Source organism: Oncorhynchus keta, chromosome 22, assembly GCF_023373465.1.
Source record: "Oncorhynchus keta strain PuntledgeMale-10-30-2019 chromosome 22, Oket_V2, whole genome shotgun sequence".
NCBI lineage: Eukaryota > Metazoa > Chordata > Actinopteri > Salmoniformes > Salmonidae > Oncorhynchus > Oncorhynchus keta.
Window position 1 is genome coordinate 30,370,846 of NC_068442.1, and position 18,862 is coordinate 30,389,707.

The following is an 18,862-nucleotide window of genomic DNA, read 5'->3' on the forward strand; positions in this document are numbered from 1 at the left end:
TCAATACTCATGGGTGTACTGTTAGCTGAAAGGGCAGCATCTCTGTGCCCATGGTTGACCTGTCCCAGAATTATTGGCTCAGCTGACAGACAGAGACAGGATGGCTGGTTTGGCCATGGTGACCCTGCAGGTGAAGGGACAATAGGGTCTAGTTGTCCTCGGGTCAATTTGGAACGGGTCGCTATGTTAAAAAAATGTATTTATGTATATCGGGTCCAGATGGAAAATCCCAAGGCCCATTTCGGAACGGACCCGTGAAGACCTCTATTGCTAACACTAGCAGCTGTTAGTGCTGCTGAGCTGACTGTCTTACAGATGACTAGCAGAATGTAAACCCTCTGGCATTCTAATGTGGTTGAGCTGGACTCCGCTGTAGACCTACTGGCCCTGGGCTACCAACACTGTCACATGGATGTGTGAAGAATTTCCATTGAGTGCTTTGAGTTTTTCTGCTATTTTAGTAATTAAAATGTTTGATCTGAAGAGCTGGGGGAAAAAATAAGTGCACCTCACCTCCCCACTCCTCCTCCTTGATGTGGTGCCTCTTGTGTGGGTCTTTTGAAGTGCGGCTCGTCAACAAGTCTGCTCTGTAGTGATGCGCGGGATGACAACCTACAGACCCCGCAGTTATATCCGCAGGGCGGGCTGGCACGCGGGTTTAAGGTAGTACAATATTGTGTGGATGAAGGCTGGGTGGGTGTCGGTCATGTTAAATCAATATTTTTTTAAATCAGTAAATGTATCATTCTTGTGCAATAAAGATCTATAGGCTACATTGAGGTTTTTCTTTCATTTTTGTTATCTGACGTTAGTGTGTAAGCCTAAGCTTGAGCTGTAAGCGTGCCAAATTCACGGCAATTGCCAAATGCTTTTGGGAACGTAGGCAGAAAAATGTAACATCGATCCACTGAGGCAAAAAGGACAATGTCGGAGTGAGTTTAAAGTTGAAAATAAAGAGAAGGGAGGGCCAGAACAGTAGCCTAATGTTTGGGAGAGATGTTATGTGTGATGACTGTGAGGCACTGAACAAATTCTACAGTCACAAGACTTCAAATATGGCATGTGAAGGGAACTGTACTGTTCGGATGGGTTAAATGGAATAGTAACTGAAATGAGAACACTGACTGTAGGTCTATAACCTCTCACATAGCCTTACATAATATTAACTCCTACAGAATTAAGCAGTTCTTGCAGTAAAATTATATCCCCCGAATGTACATTTTGACTTGGGAACAGGAGTGGAGGACTGTCTGTAAAGGTGCTGTCTTTATCAAATAAAATAACATGTTATTAGTCACAATTGCTGAATACAACAGGTGTAGATCATACAGTGAAATGAGCTTACATGCTTAAAATCTTACAGTGAAATGTTTACTTACGAGTCCCTAACCAAAAATGCAGTAAAAAATAAATATGGATAAGAATAAGAAGTAAAAGTAACAAGTAATTAAAGTGCAGGAGTAAAATAACAATAGCGAGACCATATACAGAGGGGTGCTGGTACAGAGTCAATGTGCGGGGGAACCGGTTAGTTGAGGTAATATGTACATGTAGGTAGAGTTATTAAGGTGACTATGCTTAGATGATAACAACAGAGAATAGAAGCGGTGTAAAAGACGGGGGGTGCAATGCAAATAGTCTGGGTTGGTGTTCAGGAGTCTTATGGCTTGGGGGTAGAAGCTGTTTAGAAGCGTCTTGGACCTAGACTTGGCACTCCGGTACCGCTTGCCATGCGGTAGCAGAGAGAACAGCCTATGACTAGGGTGGCTGGAGTCTTTGACAAATTTTCAGCCTGACACCTGGTATAGAGGTCCTGGATGGCAGGAAGCTCTACCCTCTGTAGTGCCTTGCGGTCGGAGGCCGAGCAGTTGCAATACCAGGCAGTGATGCTGATGGTACAGCTGTAGAACCTTTTGAGGATCTGAGGACCCATGCCAAATCTTTTCAGTCTCCTGAGGGGGAATAAGTTTTGTCGTGCCCTCTTCATGACTTTTGTGGTGTGCTTGGACCATGTTAGTTTGTTGGTGATGCGGACACCAAGGAACTTGAAGCTCTCAACCTGCTCCACTGTAGCCCTGTCTATGGAAATAGGGGCGTGCTCGGACCTCTTTTTCCTGTAGTCCACAATCATCTCCTTTGTTGTTGTCGTGGTACCACATGGCCAGGTCTCCGACCTCCTCCCTATAGGCTGTCTCGTTGTTGTCGGTGATCAGGCCTACCACTCTTGTGTAATCCGCAAACTTAATGATGGTGTTGGAGTCTTGCCTGGCCGTGCAGTCATGAGTGAACAGGGAGTACAGGAGGGGACTGAGCACGCAGCCCTGAGGGGCCCCTGTGTTGAGGATCAGCGTGGCGGATGTGTTGTTACCTACCCTTACCGCCTGGGGGACGGCTCGTCAGGAAGTTCAGGATCCAGTTGCAGATGGAGGTGTTTAGTCCCAGGGTACTTAGCTTATTGGTGAGCTTTGAGCTTTGAGCACTATGGTGTTTAATGCTGAGTTGTAGTCAATGAATAGCATTCTCACGTAGGTGTCCCTTTTGTCCAGGTGGGAAAGGGTGGTGTGGTGCAATAGAGATTGCATCATCTGTGGATCTGTTGGGGCAGTATGCAAATTGGAGTGGGTCTAGGGTTTCTTGGATAATGGTGTTGATGTGAGCCATGGCCAGCCTTTCGAAGAACTTCATGGCTACAGACGTGAGTGCTACAGGTCGGTAGTCATTTAGGCAGGTTACCTTAGTGTTCTTGAGCACAGGGACTATGTTGGTCTGCTTGAAACATGTTGGTATTAGACTCAGACAGGGAGAGGTCGAAGAGGTCAGTGAAGACACTTGCCAGTTGGTCAGCGCATGCTCGCAGTACCTGTCCTGGTAATCCTTCTGGCCCTGCGGCATTGACCTGTTGACCTGTTTAAAGGTCTTGCTCACATCAGCTGCGGAGAGCGTGATCACACAGTCTTCTGGTACAGCTGGTGCTCTCATGCATGTTTCAGTTTTATTTGCCTCGAAGCGAGTTTAGCTCGTCTGGTAGGCTCGTGTCACTGGTCAGCTCTCGGCTGTGCTTCCCTTTGTAGTGTGTAATGGTTTGCAAGCCCTGCCACGTCCAGTGAGCGTCAGAGTTTTTGCTTGTAAGTAGGAATCAGGTGGATAGAATTATTGTCAGATTTGCCAAATGGAGGGTGAGCTTTGTATGCATCTCTGTGTGTGGAGTAAAGGTGGTCCTGAGTTTTTTCCCTCTGGTTGCACATTAAACATACTTACCATACGCCGCTGTTCTATCCTGCCGGTACAGCGTATAACCAGCCAGCTGTATGTTAATAGTGTCATCGTTCAGCCATGACTCCATGAAGCATAAGATGTTACAGTTTTGAATGTCACGTTGGTAGTATAATCTTCCGCGTAGGTCATCTATTTTATTTTCCAAAGATTGCACGTTTGCTAGCAGAATGGAAGGAAGTGGGGGTTTATTCGATCGCCTACGAATTCTCAGAAGGCAGCCTGCCCTTTGGCCCCTTTTTCTTTGCCTTCTCTTCACGCAAATCATGGGTATCTGGGCCTGTTCCCGGGAAAGCAGTATATCATTCACGTCGGGGTTGTCAGACTCGTTAAAGAAAAAAAAGGATTCTATCAGTCCGTGGTGAGTAATCGCAGTCCTGATGTCCAGAAGTTAGTTTTGGTCATATGAGACGGTATCAGCAACATTATGTTCAAAATCAATAAAAAATATGTTAGAAAAAAACAAAATTGGTTGGGGACATGTAAAATGTCACCCTTCTTCTCCGGGCACCATGGGGATGGATTGCTACCAATTGCGGGCGGGTGCGGGTGAACAAACAGCTGACCTGCACATCACTACTGCTCTGCTCTCCAGACTGGCTAAGGTAAGCACAACACTGAAAGGGATCTCACTGGTAAGGCCAGCCTGCCTCAGATGGTGCAGCAGCCTGGATGACAGCGAGGGCGAAAGAGAAGGATGACAAGGGAGGGAGAGAGGGGCAGAGATGAGAGAGGGGTAGATTTACGGATTTGTTTCTTTTGGATGTGATGCAAATCCATTGGTAGTGTTTCTTCATTATGTTTTACTTAACAATTTGAGGTAGGTGTTTTTATGATTGCAAATAAAACTACCAGGCTTTATTAAAAGGAGAGGGTGAGTGGATGGAGAGAAGGAGGGGTGAATAGAGAGAGGGAACTACAATATACTGTATTTGGACAAAACAGACCACAGTTTGGAAAACAGGTCAAGCTTTAAGAGTGCCAGTAGTACTGCTGCTCTCAGCAGCGTTGCCTGCCTTATTTAAAGGAGAGAAGAGCTTTCATGTTCCTGACAAATGGCAGAGCTTGCCCCTGCAGCTGCCAGCACACTAGAATAAGGGTGTGTGGGGGGGGTAAAATCAATCTGATTTTATTCACAGGTGAAAAATGAAGTCCTCAGAGGATTCTTTGAATAAGTCCTCTCTGCCAGGCCCTGTTCAGAAGCTATCAGTGTCAGCGTCTGACTCTACAGACATTATTCATGTGCTGAGACAGCCTGGGCACCGCACCGGCCCTCACTACAAAGACGGACGCGACTCTGTGTGTGTGTGCGGCCGTGTTTCAGCGCTCGTGCCTGTGTCCTGTCCCCCTCAGATCCTATCTCCTGTTCTATCTCTGTATTGGATCTGTAGGAGGTGTCCCATGATAAGGACATTAATCATTCATTCTTCTCACTATGAGACGTCTTACTCTGCCTCTCCCACAATTCCGTGAGCCCAGCAGTGGTGTGTAAGCTGCTGTGTTCCTGACGGGGGTGTACCATCTTCATCACGGTTCCCCTGACAGGTGTTGCCAAGTGATCTTTGCAGAATCTCAGAACGCAGAACCTATTGACAATACGTGGAACATGGCCACTTCCTACATGGAACATCACAGTCCAGTCGGTTCACTTACAATGGGCTCTTATTTCGCTATCAATTCCATTCAGCTGATGTCAGCTCGTTCAATTCCCCCTCTCTGGTAATTTCAAAGGAATACGAGGCCATTCATCATGTGGGATTACTGTCGTGAGGAGCTGACTGGTCCTATACCTACCACTACCAAACCGAGAACCTCTGGCGCTCAATATGCATGGTTGTGTCTGGATTTTAGGTATCACACTCAGCTAGACCCTTATCTCAGCTTGTGACCCCCAGGGCTCTCTTTAGTACTCAGGGTTGGGTTAAATGCGGAAGACACATTTCAGTTGAATGCATTCACTTGTACAACTAACTAGGTATTTCCCTTTCTATTTCTGATTTCTCTAAGCTTTGATGTCACGCTGCCTTCCTCCTCTCTCGTTTTCGGTTTTTATATCCATAGACTCTAATGCGATGAACAATGGTAATAAAAGCCAGTGAAGCAGATCTGGAACTGTATATTTACATGCCTCTCTGTGAACGGTTTGTCTCCTCTCCTGAGTTCTGCTACTATATACAGTAGGCCTACCCTATTGGGCTGCCAGTGCAAACATGGAAAATAATGGATGGAAGTTGAAATAGTCTTAAAATATCTGAATAATTAATATTTGTTAGTAAGAAAGGAGCTCTGTCTGACCACATTTTATTTTAGCTGCCACATTGCATCTCTCTTTCTCATTGGTCAGAGTGTAGGCTTTAGTCTCTGGGGCTAAATTTGACTTCACTCTGTACTTTTAATTTCATTTTTTTTATTTATTTTTTAATCTGGTTGACTGAGTTATTAGAATAGCTCTATGTACTGTAGCTCTGTATTGGCGCTATGTGGTGGAATGGGCTCAGTGATGACGCTTGCAGGATCCAGAGCCAGATATTATGTAAATGTGAAAAGCTTTTTAAAAGGTCTCTCTCTCCATGTTTCATTCACTTACCTGCACTCTATTGATTTATGTGCTGTGTTCAATGAATGTCTGCATTTTCTAATGAAGGAATCTCTCTCCACATCTTTCCCTCTCATCTATCTCCCTCTCTTTCTCTCCTGTCTTTCCTTCCTCCACCCCCACCCCCTCACCTTTCCTAGCCATCTCTCTCCTTCTCTCTCTCATTCTCTCTCCCTCTCTCCCTCCTCTCTCCCCCCTCTCAGATCTGGACCTGCGCTACTTCTGGAGCTGGAATGTGTTTGAGGACTACCTGCTGTTCTGCTTTGCCTTCACGGTGCTGTGTGCCTTCCTCACCCTGCTCCTGCTGGACTCTGTGCTGTTTGTGGAGGGCCTAGTCTCCCTGGCTATGCTGTTCGATGCCATCCTGGGGGTGTTGCAGAACTTCCACAACCACTCCACCCGCAGCATGAGGTGAGTGAGTGGCCTGGCTGTAACACACTCCATGAACCCTGTGTGGTGTATACTGTATGTCAATAGGCTGTTGGTCGACAGTTTTTTTTCTTGAGCGGTCGCAAATTTATTTAGATTTTTTTAATGGCATACAAGGAACCTGTCTGATTCACACCTGTCTGATTCGCGCCTTCTCAGTGGACTAATTATTGCGGAGGCCGCTGGGATGGCACAGTCCAGACATTGTACATTGTATATTGTATATGATTTAGGGCTGTCCGTTGGCCGACCGAAAGTAATCTGTTCTTTCAACCAATCGATTGGTCGACATGTTTAAACTTGCATTTTTCCATATATAGACACACCCTATGTGTTATAATAAAAATCAATCAATCAATCAATTTGCATTGAGCTTGTTTGATGCTTTAAGCGCAATGTTTGATGAAATAAGACACAAATTCCTCAAGTAGGAGCCAGAGATCATAAGAGATAACCAGAAGAAAATAACCTAACCTGTCCCGACCATCCTCCTCCCACGCCTACTGGCTTTCGAAGATTTTGCAGTTACTCTCATGAAGTTGCCGGTAATAGGCTGCACTAGGAGTGCCGATTTATCTTACAAATTCTACCAATCTGCATGCCAGTTAGGGTTTTCAAATGCACATTTTCGTGGAACAGTTTAATTTAATTTGTAATAATGTCTTCGTATCTCAAAATCATTGTCATGTGGTTAATCAAAATTCTATCCAAATCTAAACGTTACAATCCTAAAAAGTTATTTCTATTGCCATTGCCAACTATGTAAAAATTGCCTATAAAGCCAACAAATGAAAACATTGCAATCTGCAGGTAGAAAATATCCTGACACATTGGCCTGTCTGCAACACACTTGAAACATTGTATCAACTATTAACTTGGGTCTTTACAGAAGCTCCTTGCAACATTGTATAAAATATTCTGGGCCCTCAGAGTTTCCTGCGCCAGTGAGCTCGGGACAGACACCGCTGTAGACTATTTGCTCAAGGGATAAGAAGTATTTGGGTAGGCCTATTTTATGATGTTTCCATTGGGTCAAAGTATGACATTTTTTTTTCTTTCACGCTGAGTGGATATCGAAAGTGAGAGAGCTGGAAAGATTTTTCTAATACATTGAGGAGCTATTCTTATTCTCAATGGATGTAGAAACAGACTTCATTTTCTTGCTGTATGAGGTGAAGAAAACATTACTTTGAGAAGCTCCACAGCTCATTAGTCATGGTGCATTAAGCCATCAGAAATACTATCATATCCCCAAATGGACACATATATACATAGATTTCTACGCAGGTCCGGTAGCCTATAGGCCTACTTCTATGTGTAATCAGTTGTGCATCCTTACTCAACATTGACAGGAGGGCTCCAAACGAAAGACTGTGACGAAATTGACAAAACGCTTAAATGGAATGAAATGAACCAAAACTTGTTTCTCACAAGTGTAGCATAGGTTGTGTGCTCTGCAAACAACGTGTCTATTCCAACAATCAGAACGGTAAAAGACTGGAATAATAATATATTGAATGCATTAAAACTAGAACCGCCTTGTCAGGACCCGGTTACGAACCCGGGTCTCCGGAGTGAGAAACAGTCACTTAACCAACTGAGCAGAACCCAGAAGATGAGGCAGACACAGCAGTACTTGAGACGGTGTATTTAATGAAGTAAAAAGTGAAGTCCTTCAGGAAAACATGTAACTCCACAACCTCAAAAGGAATTCCACAAGAACAAAGGTAATCCTCCAAGACAAAAAGGTAAATCCAGAAGGTGGTAGGAATAGCATAAAAAGCCTCAAAAGATACTCAAAAATAAATAAACAAGAACAAAAAACAGAATTCCACAAGAGAGTCCACCGGGATCAACAAGAGTTCACAGAATACTAGGGCTGGGTGCTAACATACAAACACAGAGCAAAGAACTGAGGAAAACTAAGGATTTAAATACAATCAGGGGAAACGAGGCACAGGTGCAAATAATAATGGGGATCAAGGGAAAACAAAAGGTCAAAAAGCACAATGGGGGCATCTAGTGACCAAAAACCGAAACAACCCTGGCCAAATCCTGACACGCCTGGCCTTTTAGAATATAAGTGTGACAACACAGAGGTGGATGCAAGATGCAAGCAACGATGGTTTAATGAATACAGTTTACAACAGCAACAGGACAGACAGAATGTACTCAGACGGAATCCGACCCAGGGACTAGGGCGCATCTTCCAATGATAGCGTGCTGAGAAAACCAGGGGAGTGTGTCCGGATGGGTAGGAAGGAGCACAGCAGATAATCCACACAAGGGCGGCGAGAGAAGAGCACAGACACACGACACAACCTCAGGGAAGTAACAACGATCTGACAACAAGAAACACTGGTTACAGAACATATAAAGGGAAGATAAGTGGTTCCAGCTGGCGCAGACAATCAGGCCGAGATTGGGAACCACGCCCACACTAACACGAGAGAGAGAGAGAGAGAGAGAGAGAGAGAGAAAGAGAGGCAGTGGATTCATGGACCGTGACAATAAGGACCAGCTAGAGAAAGTTGCTGGGCTTCACCTTTAGCATATGCATCAGATGCTCTCAACCTGCAAGGCGTGCAAACAAACAAAAATACCAACAGAGATAGATAGAGTCAAGGATATGTTTTGTATAATTCTACAAAGTCCTAGAAAAAACGTAGGCCTGTAGCCTATTTTCATTTCCCTTACAATAAAAACATTACATTGTAATCCATTTGATCAACTTTATTTGTAGATTTGATTAGTAATAGAGTTATAGTAATTAATAAAGTCCAGTTACAGCTTCTTTTAACAAATTAGAAACAAAATATATTAGAATAATAATATAACCAGCCAGGTGTGCAGGTGAAATTATTTGCTGTATTCCTAAACAAAAGCACCAGTCATGAACAAATCTAAACAATTAATTGCATAAATAAATATTTGTGGAAATATTCATGATAAAATTTTAAACTGTGATTTGTTGGTTGTATCAAACACTGTATTGTGCTATTATTTCCGTGCCTTTACACATTAATCAATCGCGTCTTCTCTTTATGCTTCGGGTCCACAAACAAATTGGTTGCTCTGCTCAGTTTTCATTTGTTCGTTGTTGGAATGAGACCAAGGTGCAGTGTGATAGGCGTACCTTTTCCTTTAATTTAAAATGTTCCACCAAAAAACAATAAACAACTCAACGAACGTAAAGCTAGTAGTGCAAACACATGCAACACAAAAAGACAAGATCCCACAACAGAGAGTGGGAAAAAGGGCTGCCTAAGTATGATCCCCAATCAGAGACAACGATAGACAGCTGCCTCTGATTGGGAACCATAATCAGCCAAAAACAAATAAATATACCATATAGAATACCCACCCCAATACCCACCCGGCCGCAAACCTGAACCTATAGGGGAGGGTCCGGGTGAGCATCTACCCTCGGTGGCGGCACCCGGTTCAGGACCTAGCCCCCGCTCCCTACGCTGATCCCTACACTTCTGTGGAACCGGACCGTGGATCGTCGCCGGAGACTCCGGACCGTTAATTGTCGCCGGAGGAACCGGACCGTGGATCATCACCAGGGGCTCCGAACTGGGAACCACCAGTGGAGGCTCCGGACTGCAGATCGTCGCCGGAGGCTCTGGACTGGGAAACCCCGCTGGATGCTCTGGACTCTCTGGAGGCTGGGCTGGGAACCGTTGCTGGGAGCTCCGGACTGGGGAACGGACTGGGAACCGTTGCTGGGAGCTCCGGACTGGGGACCGTCGCTGGAGGCTCCGGGCTGATGACACGCACCTCAGGGCGAGTGCGGGGAAGAGGCACAGGACGTACTGGACTGAGGAGGTGCACTGGAGGCCTGATGCGTGGTGCCGGTACAGGTGGCACCGTGCTGATGACACGCACCTCAGGACGAGTGCGGGGAGGAGGCACAGGACGTACTGGACTGTGGATGCGCACTGGAGGCCTGATGCGTGGGACCGGTACAGGTGGCACCAGGCTCATGACACTCACCTCAGGGCGAGTGTGGGGAGGAGGAACAGGACGGACCTTACTGGGGACACGCACTTGAGGGAGAGTGCGAGGAGCAGGAACAGGACACACCTGACTGGGAAAGCGCACTTGAGGGAGAGTGCGAGGAGTTGGCACAGGATGCACTGAGCTGTGAAGATGCACTGGAGACCTGGTGTGTATGGCCGGCATCAATAGTTCCGGAACTTTAACACACTTCTCAGGATGAGTACGGGGAGCTGACTCAGGTGGCACTAAACTGACAACACGTTCCTTTATACCAAATCTGTGTATCCTCCACCAACTCAACAACTCTCCCATTTCTTTCCCCTCCAAATCCTCCTTCTTCTCCCAGACTGGCTCTGGTTCGCTCCTCGGCACCGCCGACTGCTCCATGCCATGTGCCCCTCCAAAAAATGTCTTGGTGTTTCTGTGACCTACCTCCCCGACTTCGTTGCTGTCCCTCCTTCGCTGCTTCTGCCTGACTCCATGGCAGGCTCTTATACCTCTCCAATACTTCCTCCCAAGTCCAGGCTATTCTCTCCTCAACCTCCTCTATAGACCAGGATGCCATCTCCTCCCGAGCACGCTGCTTGGTCCAGTTGTGGTGGGATCTTCTGTCACATCCGTTGTTGGAATGAGCCCAAGGTGCAGCGTGGTAGGCGTACATTTTCCTTTCATTTTAAATGTTCCACCAAAAAACAGTAAACAACTCAACAAACGTAAAGCTAGTAGTGCAAACACATTCAACACAGACAGGGCTCTAACTCCTCTAGCTCCACAATGAAATAGGGTGCAGGCCAGGCAGCAGGCTGTTAGCCAGCCTGCCAGCATAGTGGAGTCTGCCACTAGCACAGTCAGTGTAGTCAGCTCAGCTATCACCATTGAGACTGTGTCTGTGTCTCGACCTAGGTTGGGCAAAACTAAACATGGCGGTGTCCGCCTTAGCAATCGCACTAGGATAAAGACCACCTCCATTCCTGTCATTATTGAAAGAGATCATGATACCTCACATCTCAAAATAGGGCTACTTAATGTTAGATCCCTTACTTCAAAGGCAATTATAGTCAATGAACTAATCACTGATCATAATCTTGATGTGATTGGCCTGACTGAAACATGGCTTAAGCCTGATGAATTTACTGTGTTAAATGAGGCCTCACCTCCTGGCTACACTAGTGACCATATCCCCCGTGTATCCCGCAAAGGCGGAGGTGTTGCTAACATTTACGATAGCAAATTTCAATTTACAAAAAAAAAAAGACGTTTTCGTCTTTTGAGCTTCTAGTCATGAAATCTATGCAGCCTACTCAACCACTTTCTATAGCTACTGTTTACAGGCCTCCTGGGCCAAATACAGCGTTCCTCATTGAGTTCCCTGAATTCCTATCGGACATTGTAGTCATAGCAGATAATATTCTAATCTTTGGTGATTTATGGAAAAGTCCATAGACCCACTCCAAAAGGCTTTTGGAGCCATCATCGACTCAGTGGGTTTTGTCCAACATGTCTCTGGACCCACTCACTGTCACAGTCATACGCTGGACCTAGTTTTGTCCCATGGAATAAATGTTGTGGATCTTAATGTTTTTCCTCATAATCCTGGACTATCGGACCACTATTTTATTATGTTTGCAATTGCAACAAATAATCTGCTCAGACCCCAACCAAGGAACATCAAAAGTAGTGCTATAAATTCACAGACAACACAAAGATTCCTTGATGTCCTTCCAGATTCCCTCTGTCTCCCCAAGGACGCCAGAGGACAAAAATCAGTTAACCACCTAACTGAGGAACTCAATGTAACCTTGCGCAATACCCTAGATGCAGTTGCACCCCTAAAAACTAAACACATTTCTCATAAGAAACTAGCTCCCTGGTACACAGAAAATACCCGAGCTCTGAAGCAAGCTTCCAGAAAATTGGAACGGAAATGGCGCCACACCAAACTGGAAGTCTTCCGACTAGCTTGGAAAGACAGTACCGTGCAGTACCGAAGAGCTCTTACTGCTGCTCGATCATCCTATTTTTCTAACTTAATTGAGGAAAATAAGAACAATCCGAAATTCCTTTTTGATACGGTCACAAAGCTAACTATACAGCAGAGGATGACTTTCACTTTAGCAGTGGTAAATTATGGACTCCTCTTTAAATCTGCGTATTCCTTCAAAGCTCAGTTGTCCTGAGTCTGCACAACTCTCCCAGGACCTAGGATCAAGAGAGACGCTCAAGTGTTTTAGTACTATATCTCTTGACACAATGATGAAAATAATCATGGCCTCTGAACCTTCAAGCTGCATACTGGACCCTATTCCAACTAAACTACTGAAAGGGCTGCTTCCTGTGCTTGGCCCTCCTATGTTGAACATAATAAATGGCTCTCTATCCACCGGATGTGCACCAAACTCACTGAAAGTGGCAGTAATAAAGCCTCTCTTGAAAAAGCCAAACCTTGACCCAGAAAATATAAAAAACTATCGGCCTATATCGAATCTTCCATTCCTCTCAAAATTTTTAGAAAAGGCTGTTGCGCAGCAACTTACTGCCTTCCTGAAGACAAACAATGTATACGAAATGCTTCAGTCTGGTTTTAGACCCCATCATAGCACTGAGAAGGCACTTGTGAAGGTGGTAAATTACATTTTAATGGCATCGGGCCGAGGCTATGCATCTGTCCTCGTGCTCCTACACCTTACTGCTGCTTTTGATACCATCGATCACCACATTCTTTTGGAGAGATTGGAAACCCAAATTGGTCTACACGGACAAGTTCTGGCCTGGTTTAGATCTTATCTGTCGGAAAGATATCAGTTTGTCTCTGTCAAGTCAACTGTAAATTCCGGTGTTCCTCAAGGTTCCGTTTTAGGACCACTATTGTTTTCACTATATATTTTACCTCTTGGTGATGATGGGCCTCTGTACGCCTATGTAGATATTCCATAACAATTCTGCAATTTTCAGCTACAATAACGGAGAAGCCAGCCAGCTCTATATTATCCATGTCGTCGTTCAGCTAAGTCTCAGTGAAACGTAAGATATTTCAGTTTTTAATGTCCAGTTGGTAGGACTGTCTTAATCGTAGATCGTCCAGTTTGTTTTCCAATAATTGCACATTAGCCAATAATGCGGAGGGCAGTGGTGGTCTACTCACTCGGCGAGGAATTCTCACAGTGCACCCAGACCTCCGCCCCCTGTATTTCCGTATTTTATTCACGCGAATGGAGGGGATTTGGGCATTGTCTTCACAAAGCAGTGTATCCTTCGCGTCGGACTCATTAATCAAAAAATCTTTGTCCAGTTCGAGATGAGTATTTGCTGTTCTGATGTTCAGATGCTCTTTTTGGTCATAAAAGATGGTAGCAGCAACTGTAGCAGCAACATTATGTACAACATTTGATACAAAAAATGCTAAAAAACCAACAAAATTTCAGAGCTGGTTAGGAGCCTGTAAAAAGGCAGTCATTCCCTCCGGCAACCATCCCCTCCTCAGCATCTCTGAGAGAGCAGTGTGTGTGTGTGTGTGTGTGTGTGTGTGTGTGTGTGTGTGTGTACCACATTGGGTTTAGTGAGTGGATGAGTGTGAGTGTGTATGTACACTACCGTTCAAAAGTTTGGGGTCACTTAGAAATGTCCTTGTTTTTGAAAGAAAAGCAAATTTTTTGTCCATTAAAATAACATCAAATTGATCAGAAATACAGTGTAGACATTGTTAACAAAGTTAACCATTTTCACTGTAGTGTTCAAAATGTCTTTCAAGCTGTCAGGCATTCCTTTGGCAGCAAGAGCCTCTTGGTGGATGCTGCAGTGTACCCAAGTTGCGTCGGGACCAACTGCTTGCGTTTCGACTCCACTACGTCTCCCTGTCATAACTTTTGTGCCATCAGTACAGATACCAACACATCTTGACAACCAAAGTCCATTTGATGTCACAAAGCTGTCCAGTACTTTAAAAATATCCTCTCCTGTTGTCCTGGTTTCCAGTGGTTTGCAGAAGAGGATGTCTTCCTTAATTGACCCCCCATAAACGTAACGGACATATACCAGGAGCTGTTGACTCATCCAGCTGTAACGCATAGAATTCACCGGCTTGTATACGAATAAGTAATTGTTTCAAAACATCTCCTGCCATATCACTGATGCGTCGTGAAACATTGTTTGAGGAAGTCATTGTCTGTATAGTTTTATTGTCCTTTTCCCCCAGCATTGTCCCAGCCATTTCTGCGCCAGCTGGAAGAATTAAATCCTCCACAATAGTATGGGGCTTGCCTGTCCTAGCCACTCGTTAGCTCACCATATAAGACGCTTCGAGCCCCTTCTTATTAATGGTTTCTGTTGCTTTTATACATTTCTTACTATTCAAAAATCATCTTAATTCTCGCTTTAAAAACTCCCGTGGCTTATTTTTGAAATTGGCATGTTTCGTTTCTAAATATCTGCGCAAGAGTCTTTGCACATAGCTTACAGCATATAGAACATATTAGGCTATTGTTATCATATGGACACATAATTCGATATTATTAGATATTATATATAATATTAGCATCAATATACATTATTGTTTAATTTATTTTCATATATATATATTTTTTTTTCCAATTATATTACATTTTTCGTTACATGTAATCTTTTGGTTCAACCAGAATGCATAATAAGCATCATCAACAGTGGAAACATATTGGGTGTACGCTGATTAGCTGTAGAAAGAATATATTCATTTATAAGACTTGTTCATAAAAAAGAGAGAAGAAAAAAGATTTGCTTGTAAGAAGGAGATCAAAGTCAATATTTAGACCACTAGGGGTCAATGTTTTTAGAAAGGATATCCAGTAGGCATCCCTCTGTAGTAGTAGGATCTCGATGTTACCTCTTCTCCTTGGTAGAGTAACATGCTCAATGCCTATTTATTTTAGGGAGGAGATAGGATGGTTAGCTTCAACAAAGTGAGTTGCTACTGGATAGTCATCGTTCTTACACCTGATTTTGCTGCAATGTTCATGTTTTAATTGTCTTTTTGTTTGTCCTACGTAAGCTTTCCCACATGGACAGGTGATGAGAGAGATTTCTCCCTTTGTTTTGCATGTGATGATACCCCTAACAGGGATTTTTCAATCTGTGTCTGAAGAAGGATATTTTTGTAGTGGTATTGTAATGTACGCGTTGTTTGCAGACAGATTATTTCACTTATAATTCACTGTATCACAATTTGTGGGTCAGAAGTTTACAAACACTAAGTTGACTGTGCCTTTTAACAGCTTGGAAAATTCCAGAAAATTATGTCATGGCTTTAGATGCTTCTGATAGGCTAATTGACATCATTTGAGTCAATTGGAGTTCATCTGTACAAACAATACTACGCAAGTATAAACACCATGGGACCACGCAGCCGTCATACCGCTCAGGAAGGAGACGCGTTCTGTCTCCTAGAGATGAATGTATTTTGGTGCAAAAAGTGCAAATCAATCCCATGACAACAGAAAAGGACCTTGGGAAGATGCCTGAGGAAATAGGTACAAAAGTATCTATATCCACAGTAAAACAAGCCCTATATCGACATAAGCTGTAATGCTGCTCAGCAAGGAAGAAGCCACTGCTCCAAAACCGCCATCAAATCAAATGTATTTATATAGCCCTTCTTACATCAGCTGATATCTCAAAGTGCTTTACAGAAACCCAGCCTAAAACCTCAAACAGCAAGCAATGCAGGTGTAGAAGCACGGTGGCTAGGAAAAACTCCCTAGCAATGCCATAACTGCACATGGGTACAAAGATCGTACTTTTTGGAGAAATGTCCTCTGGTCTGATGAAACAAAAATAGAACTGTTTGGCCATAATGACCATCGTTATGTTAAAAGGAAAAAGGGGAATGCTTGCAAGCCGAAGAACACCATCCCAACTGTGAAGCACGGGTGTGGCAGCATCATGTTGTGGGGGTGCTTTGCTGCAGGAGGGACTGGTGCATTTCACAAAGTAGATGGCATCATGAGGGAGGGAAATTCTATGGATATATAGAAGCAACATCTCAAGACATCAGTCAGGAAGTTAAAGCTTGGTCGCAAATGGGTCTTCCAAATGGACAATGACCCCAAGCATACTTCCAAAGTGGCAAAATGGCTTAAGGACAACAAAGTCAAGGTATTGGAGTGGCCATCACAAAGCCCTGATCTCAGTACTGAAAAAGCTTGTGTGTGCAAGGAGGCCTACAAACCTGACTCAGTTACACCAGCTCTGTCAGGAGAAATGGGTCAAAATTCACCCAAATTATTGTGGGAAACTTGTGGAAGGCTACCTGAAATGTTTTACCCAAGTTTTCTATTTTCTTTTTTCTTTATTTCACCTTTGAACAACACATGGAATAACAAGCATACAGTCAATAACACAATAGACAAAAGAAAGTATATACAGTGTGTGCAAATGGCATGAGGGGGTAAGGAAATAAATAGGCCATAGTAGCGAAGTAATTACAATTTAATAAATTAACACTGGAGTGATAGATGTGCAGATGGTGTGCAAGTAGAAATACTGGTGTGCAAAAGACCAGAAAAGTACATTTAAAAAACAATATGTGGTTGAGGTAGGTAAATTGGATGGGATATTTACAGATGAGCTATGTACAGCTGCAGCGATTGGTTAGCTGCTCATATTGCTGATGTTTAAAGTTAGTGAGGGAAATTTAAGTCTCCAGCTTCAGCGATTTTTGCAATTCGTTACAGTCATTGGCAGCGGACAACTGGAAGGAAAGGCAGCCAAATGAGGTGTTGGCTTTGGGGATGACCAGTGAGATATACTACTTTACTACTTTACCTAGCAAAGATATACTACTTTACCTAGCAAAGACTTATAGATGACCTGGAGCCAGTGGGTCTGGAAACGAATATGTAGCGAGGGCCTGCCGACGAGAGCATACAGGTCGCAGTGGTGGGTGGTGTATGGGGCTTTGGTAACAGGGTATGTTTGGCGCCGTGAGTGAAGGAGGCTTTGCTGCAAAATAGGATGCCGATTCTAGATTTAATTTTGGATTGGAGATGTTTAATATGAGTCTGGAAGGAGAGTTTACAGTCTAGACAGACACCTAGGTATTTGTAGTTGTCCACATATTCTAAGTCAGAACCCTCCAGAGTAGTGATGCTAGTCGGGCAGGCTGGTGCGGGCAGCGAACGGTTGAAAAGCATGCATTTAGTTTTACTAGCGTTTAAAAGCAGTTGGAGGCCACGGAAGAAGTGTTGTATGGCATTGAAGCTTGTTTGGAGGTTTGTTAACACAGTGTCCAAAGAAGGGCCAGATGTATACAGAATGGTATCGTCTGCGTAGAGGTGGATCGGGGAATCACCAGCAGCAAAAGCAAGATCATTGAACCCTGTGGTACCCCGATAGAGACTGCCTGAGGTCCGGACAACAGGCCCTCCAATTTTACACACTGAACTCTGACTGAGAACTAGTTGGTGAACCAGGCGAGGCAGTCATTTGAGAAACCAAGACTGTTGAGTCTGCCGATAAGAATACGGTGATTGACAGAGTCGAAGGCCTTGGCCAGGTCGATGAAGACGGCTGCACAGTACTGTCGTTTATCGATGGCGGTTATGATATCGTTTAGCACCTTGAGCGTGGCTGAGGTGCACCCCTGACCAGATCGGACACCGGAAAGCACAGCGGAGAAGGTACGTGTGATTCGAAATGATCAGTGATCTGTTTTTTGACTTTATTGACTTTCGAAGACTTTAGAAAGGCTTGGCAGGATGGTTATAGGTCTGTAACAGTTTGGGTCTAGAGTGTCACCCCCTTTGAAGAGGGGGATGACCGCGGCAGCTTTTCAGTCTTTGGGGATCTCGGACAATACGAAAGAGAGGTTGAAAAGACTGGTAATAGGGGTTGCAACAATGGCGGTGGATCATTTTTGAAAGAGAGGGTCCAGATTGTCTAGCCCAGCTGATTTGTATGGGTCCAGGTTTTGCATGTCTTTCAGAACATCTGCTATCTGGATTTGGGTGAAGGAGATGCTGCGGAGGCCTGGGCAAGTAGCTGCGGGGGCTGCCGGAGCAGTTGGCTGGGGTTGGGGTAGCCAGGAGAAAAGCATGGCCAGCTGTAAAGAAATGTTTATTGAAATGATCGATTATCGTGGATAAATGGTGGTGACAGTGTTTCCTAGCCTCAGTGCAGTGGGCAGCTGGGAGGAGGTGCTCTTATTCTCCATGGACTTTACGGTGTCCCAGAACTTTTTGGAGTTTGTGCTATATGATGCAAATTTCTGTGAAAAAGCTAGCCTTTGCTTTCCTGACTGATTGAGTGTATTGGTTCCTGACTTCCCTGAATAGTTGCATATCTTGGGAACTATTCGATGCTAGTGCAATTAAGCAGTTAAAGTTAAACAATTTAAAGGCAATGCTACCAAATACTAATTGAGTGTATGTAAACTTCTGACCACTGAGAATGTGATGAAAGAAATCAAATCTGAAATAAATAATTATTTCTACTGTTATTTTGACATTTCACATTCTTAAAATAAAGTGGTGATCCTAACTGACCTAATATGGATTTTTTTACTAGGATTAAATGTCAGGAATTGTGAAAAAC

The 18,862-nt window shown here is 44.1% G+C and overlaps 1 pseudogene; it reads left to right on the plus strand.

Annotated features, from left to right (window-relative positions):
* The window catches only part of LOC118401303 (solute carrier family 66 member 2-like), a 37,996-nt pseudogene extending 31,712 nt beyond the window's left edge, over positions 1–6,284 (plus strand).
* Positions 6,285–18,862: the final 12,578 nt, after the last annotated feature.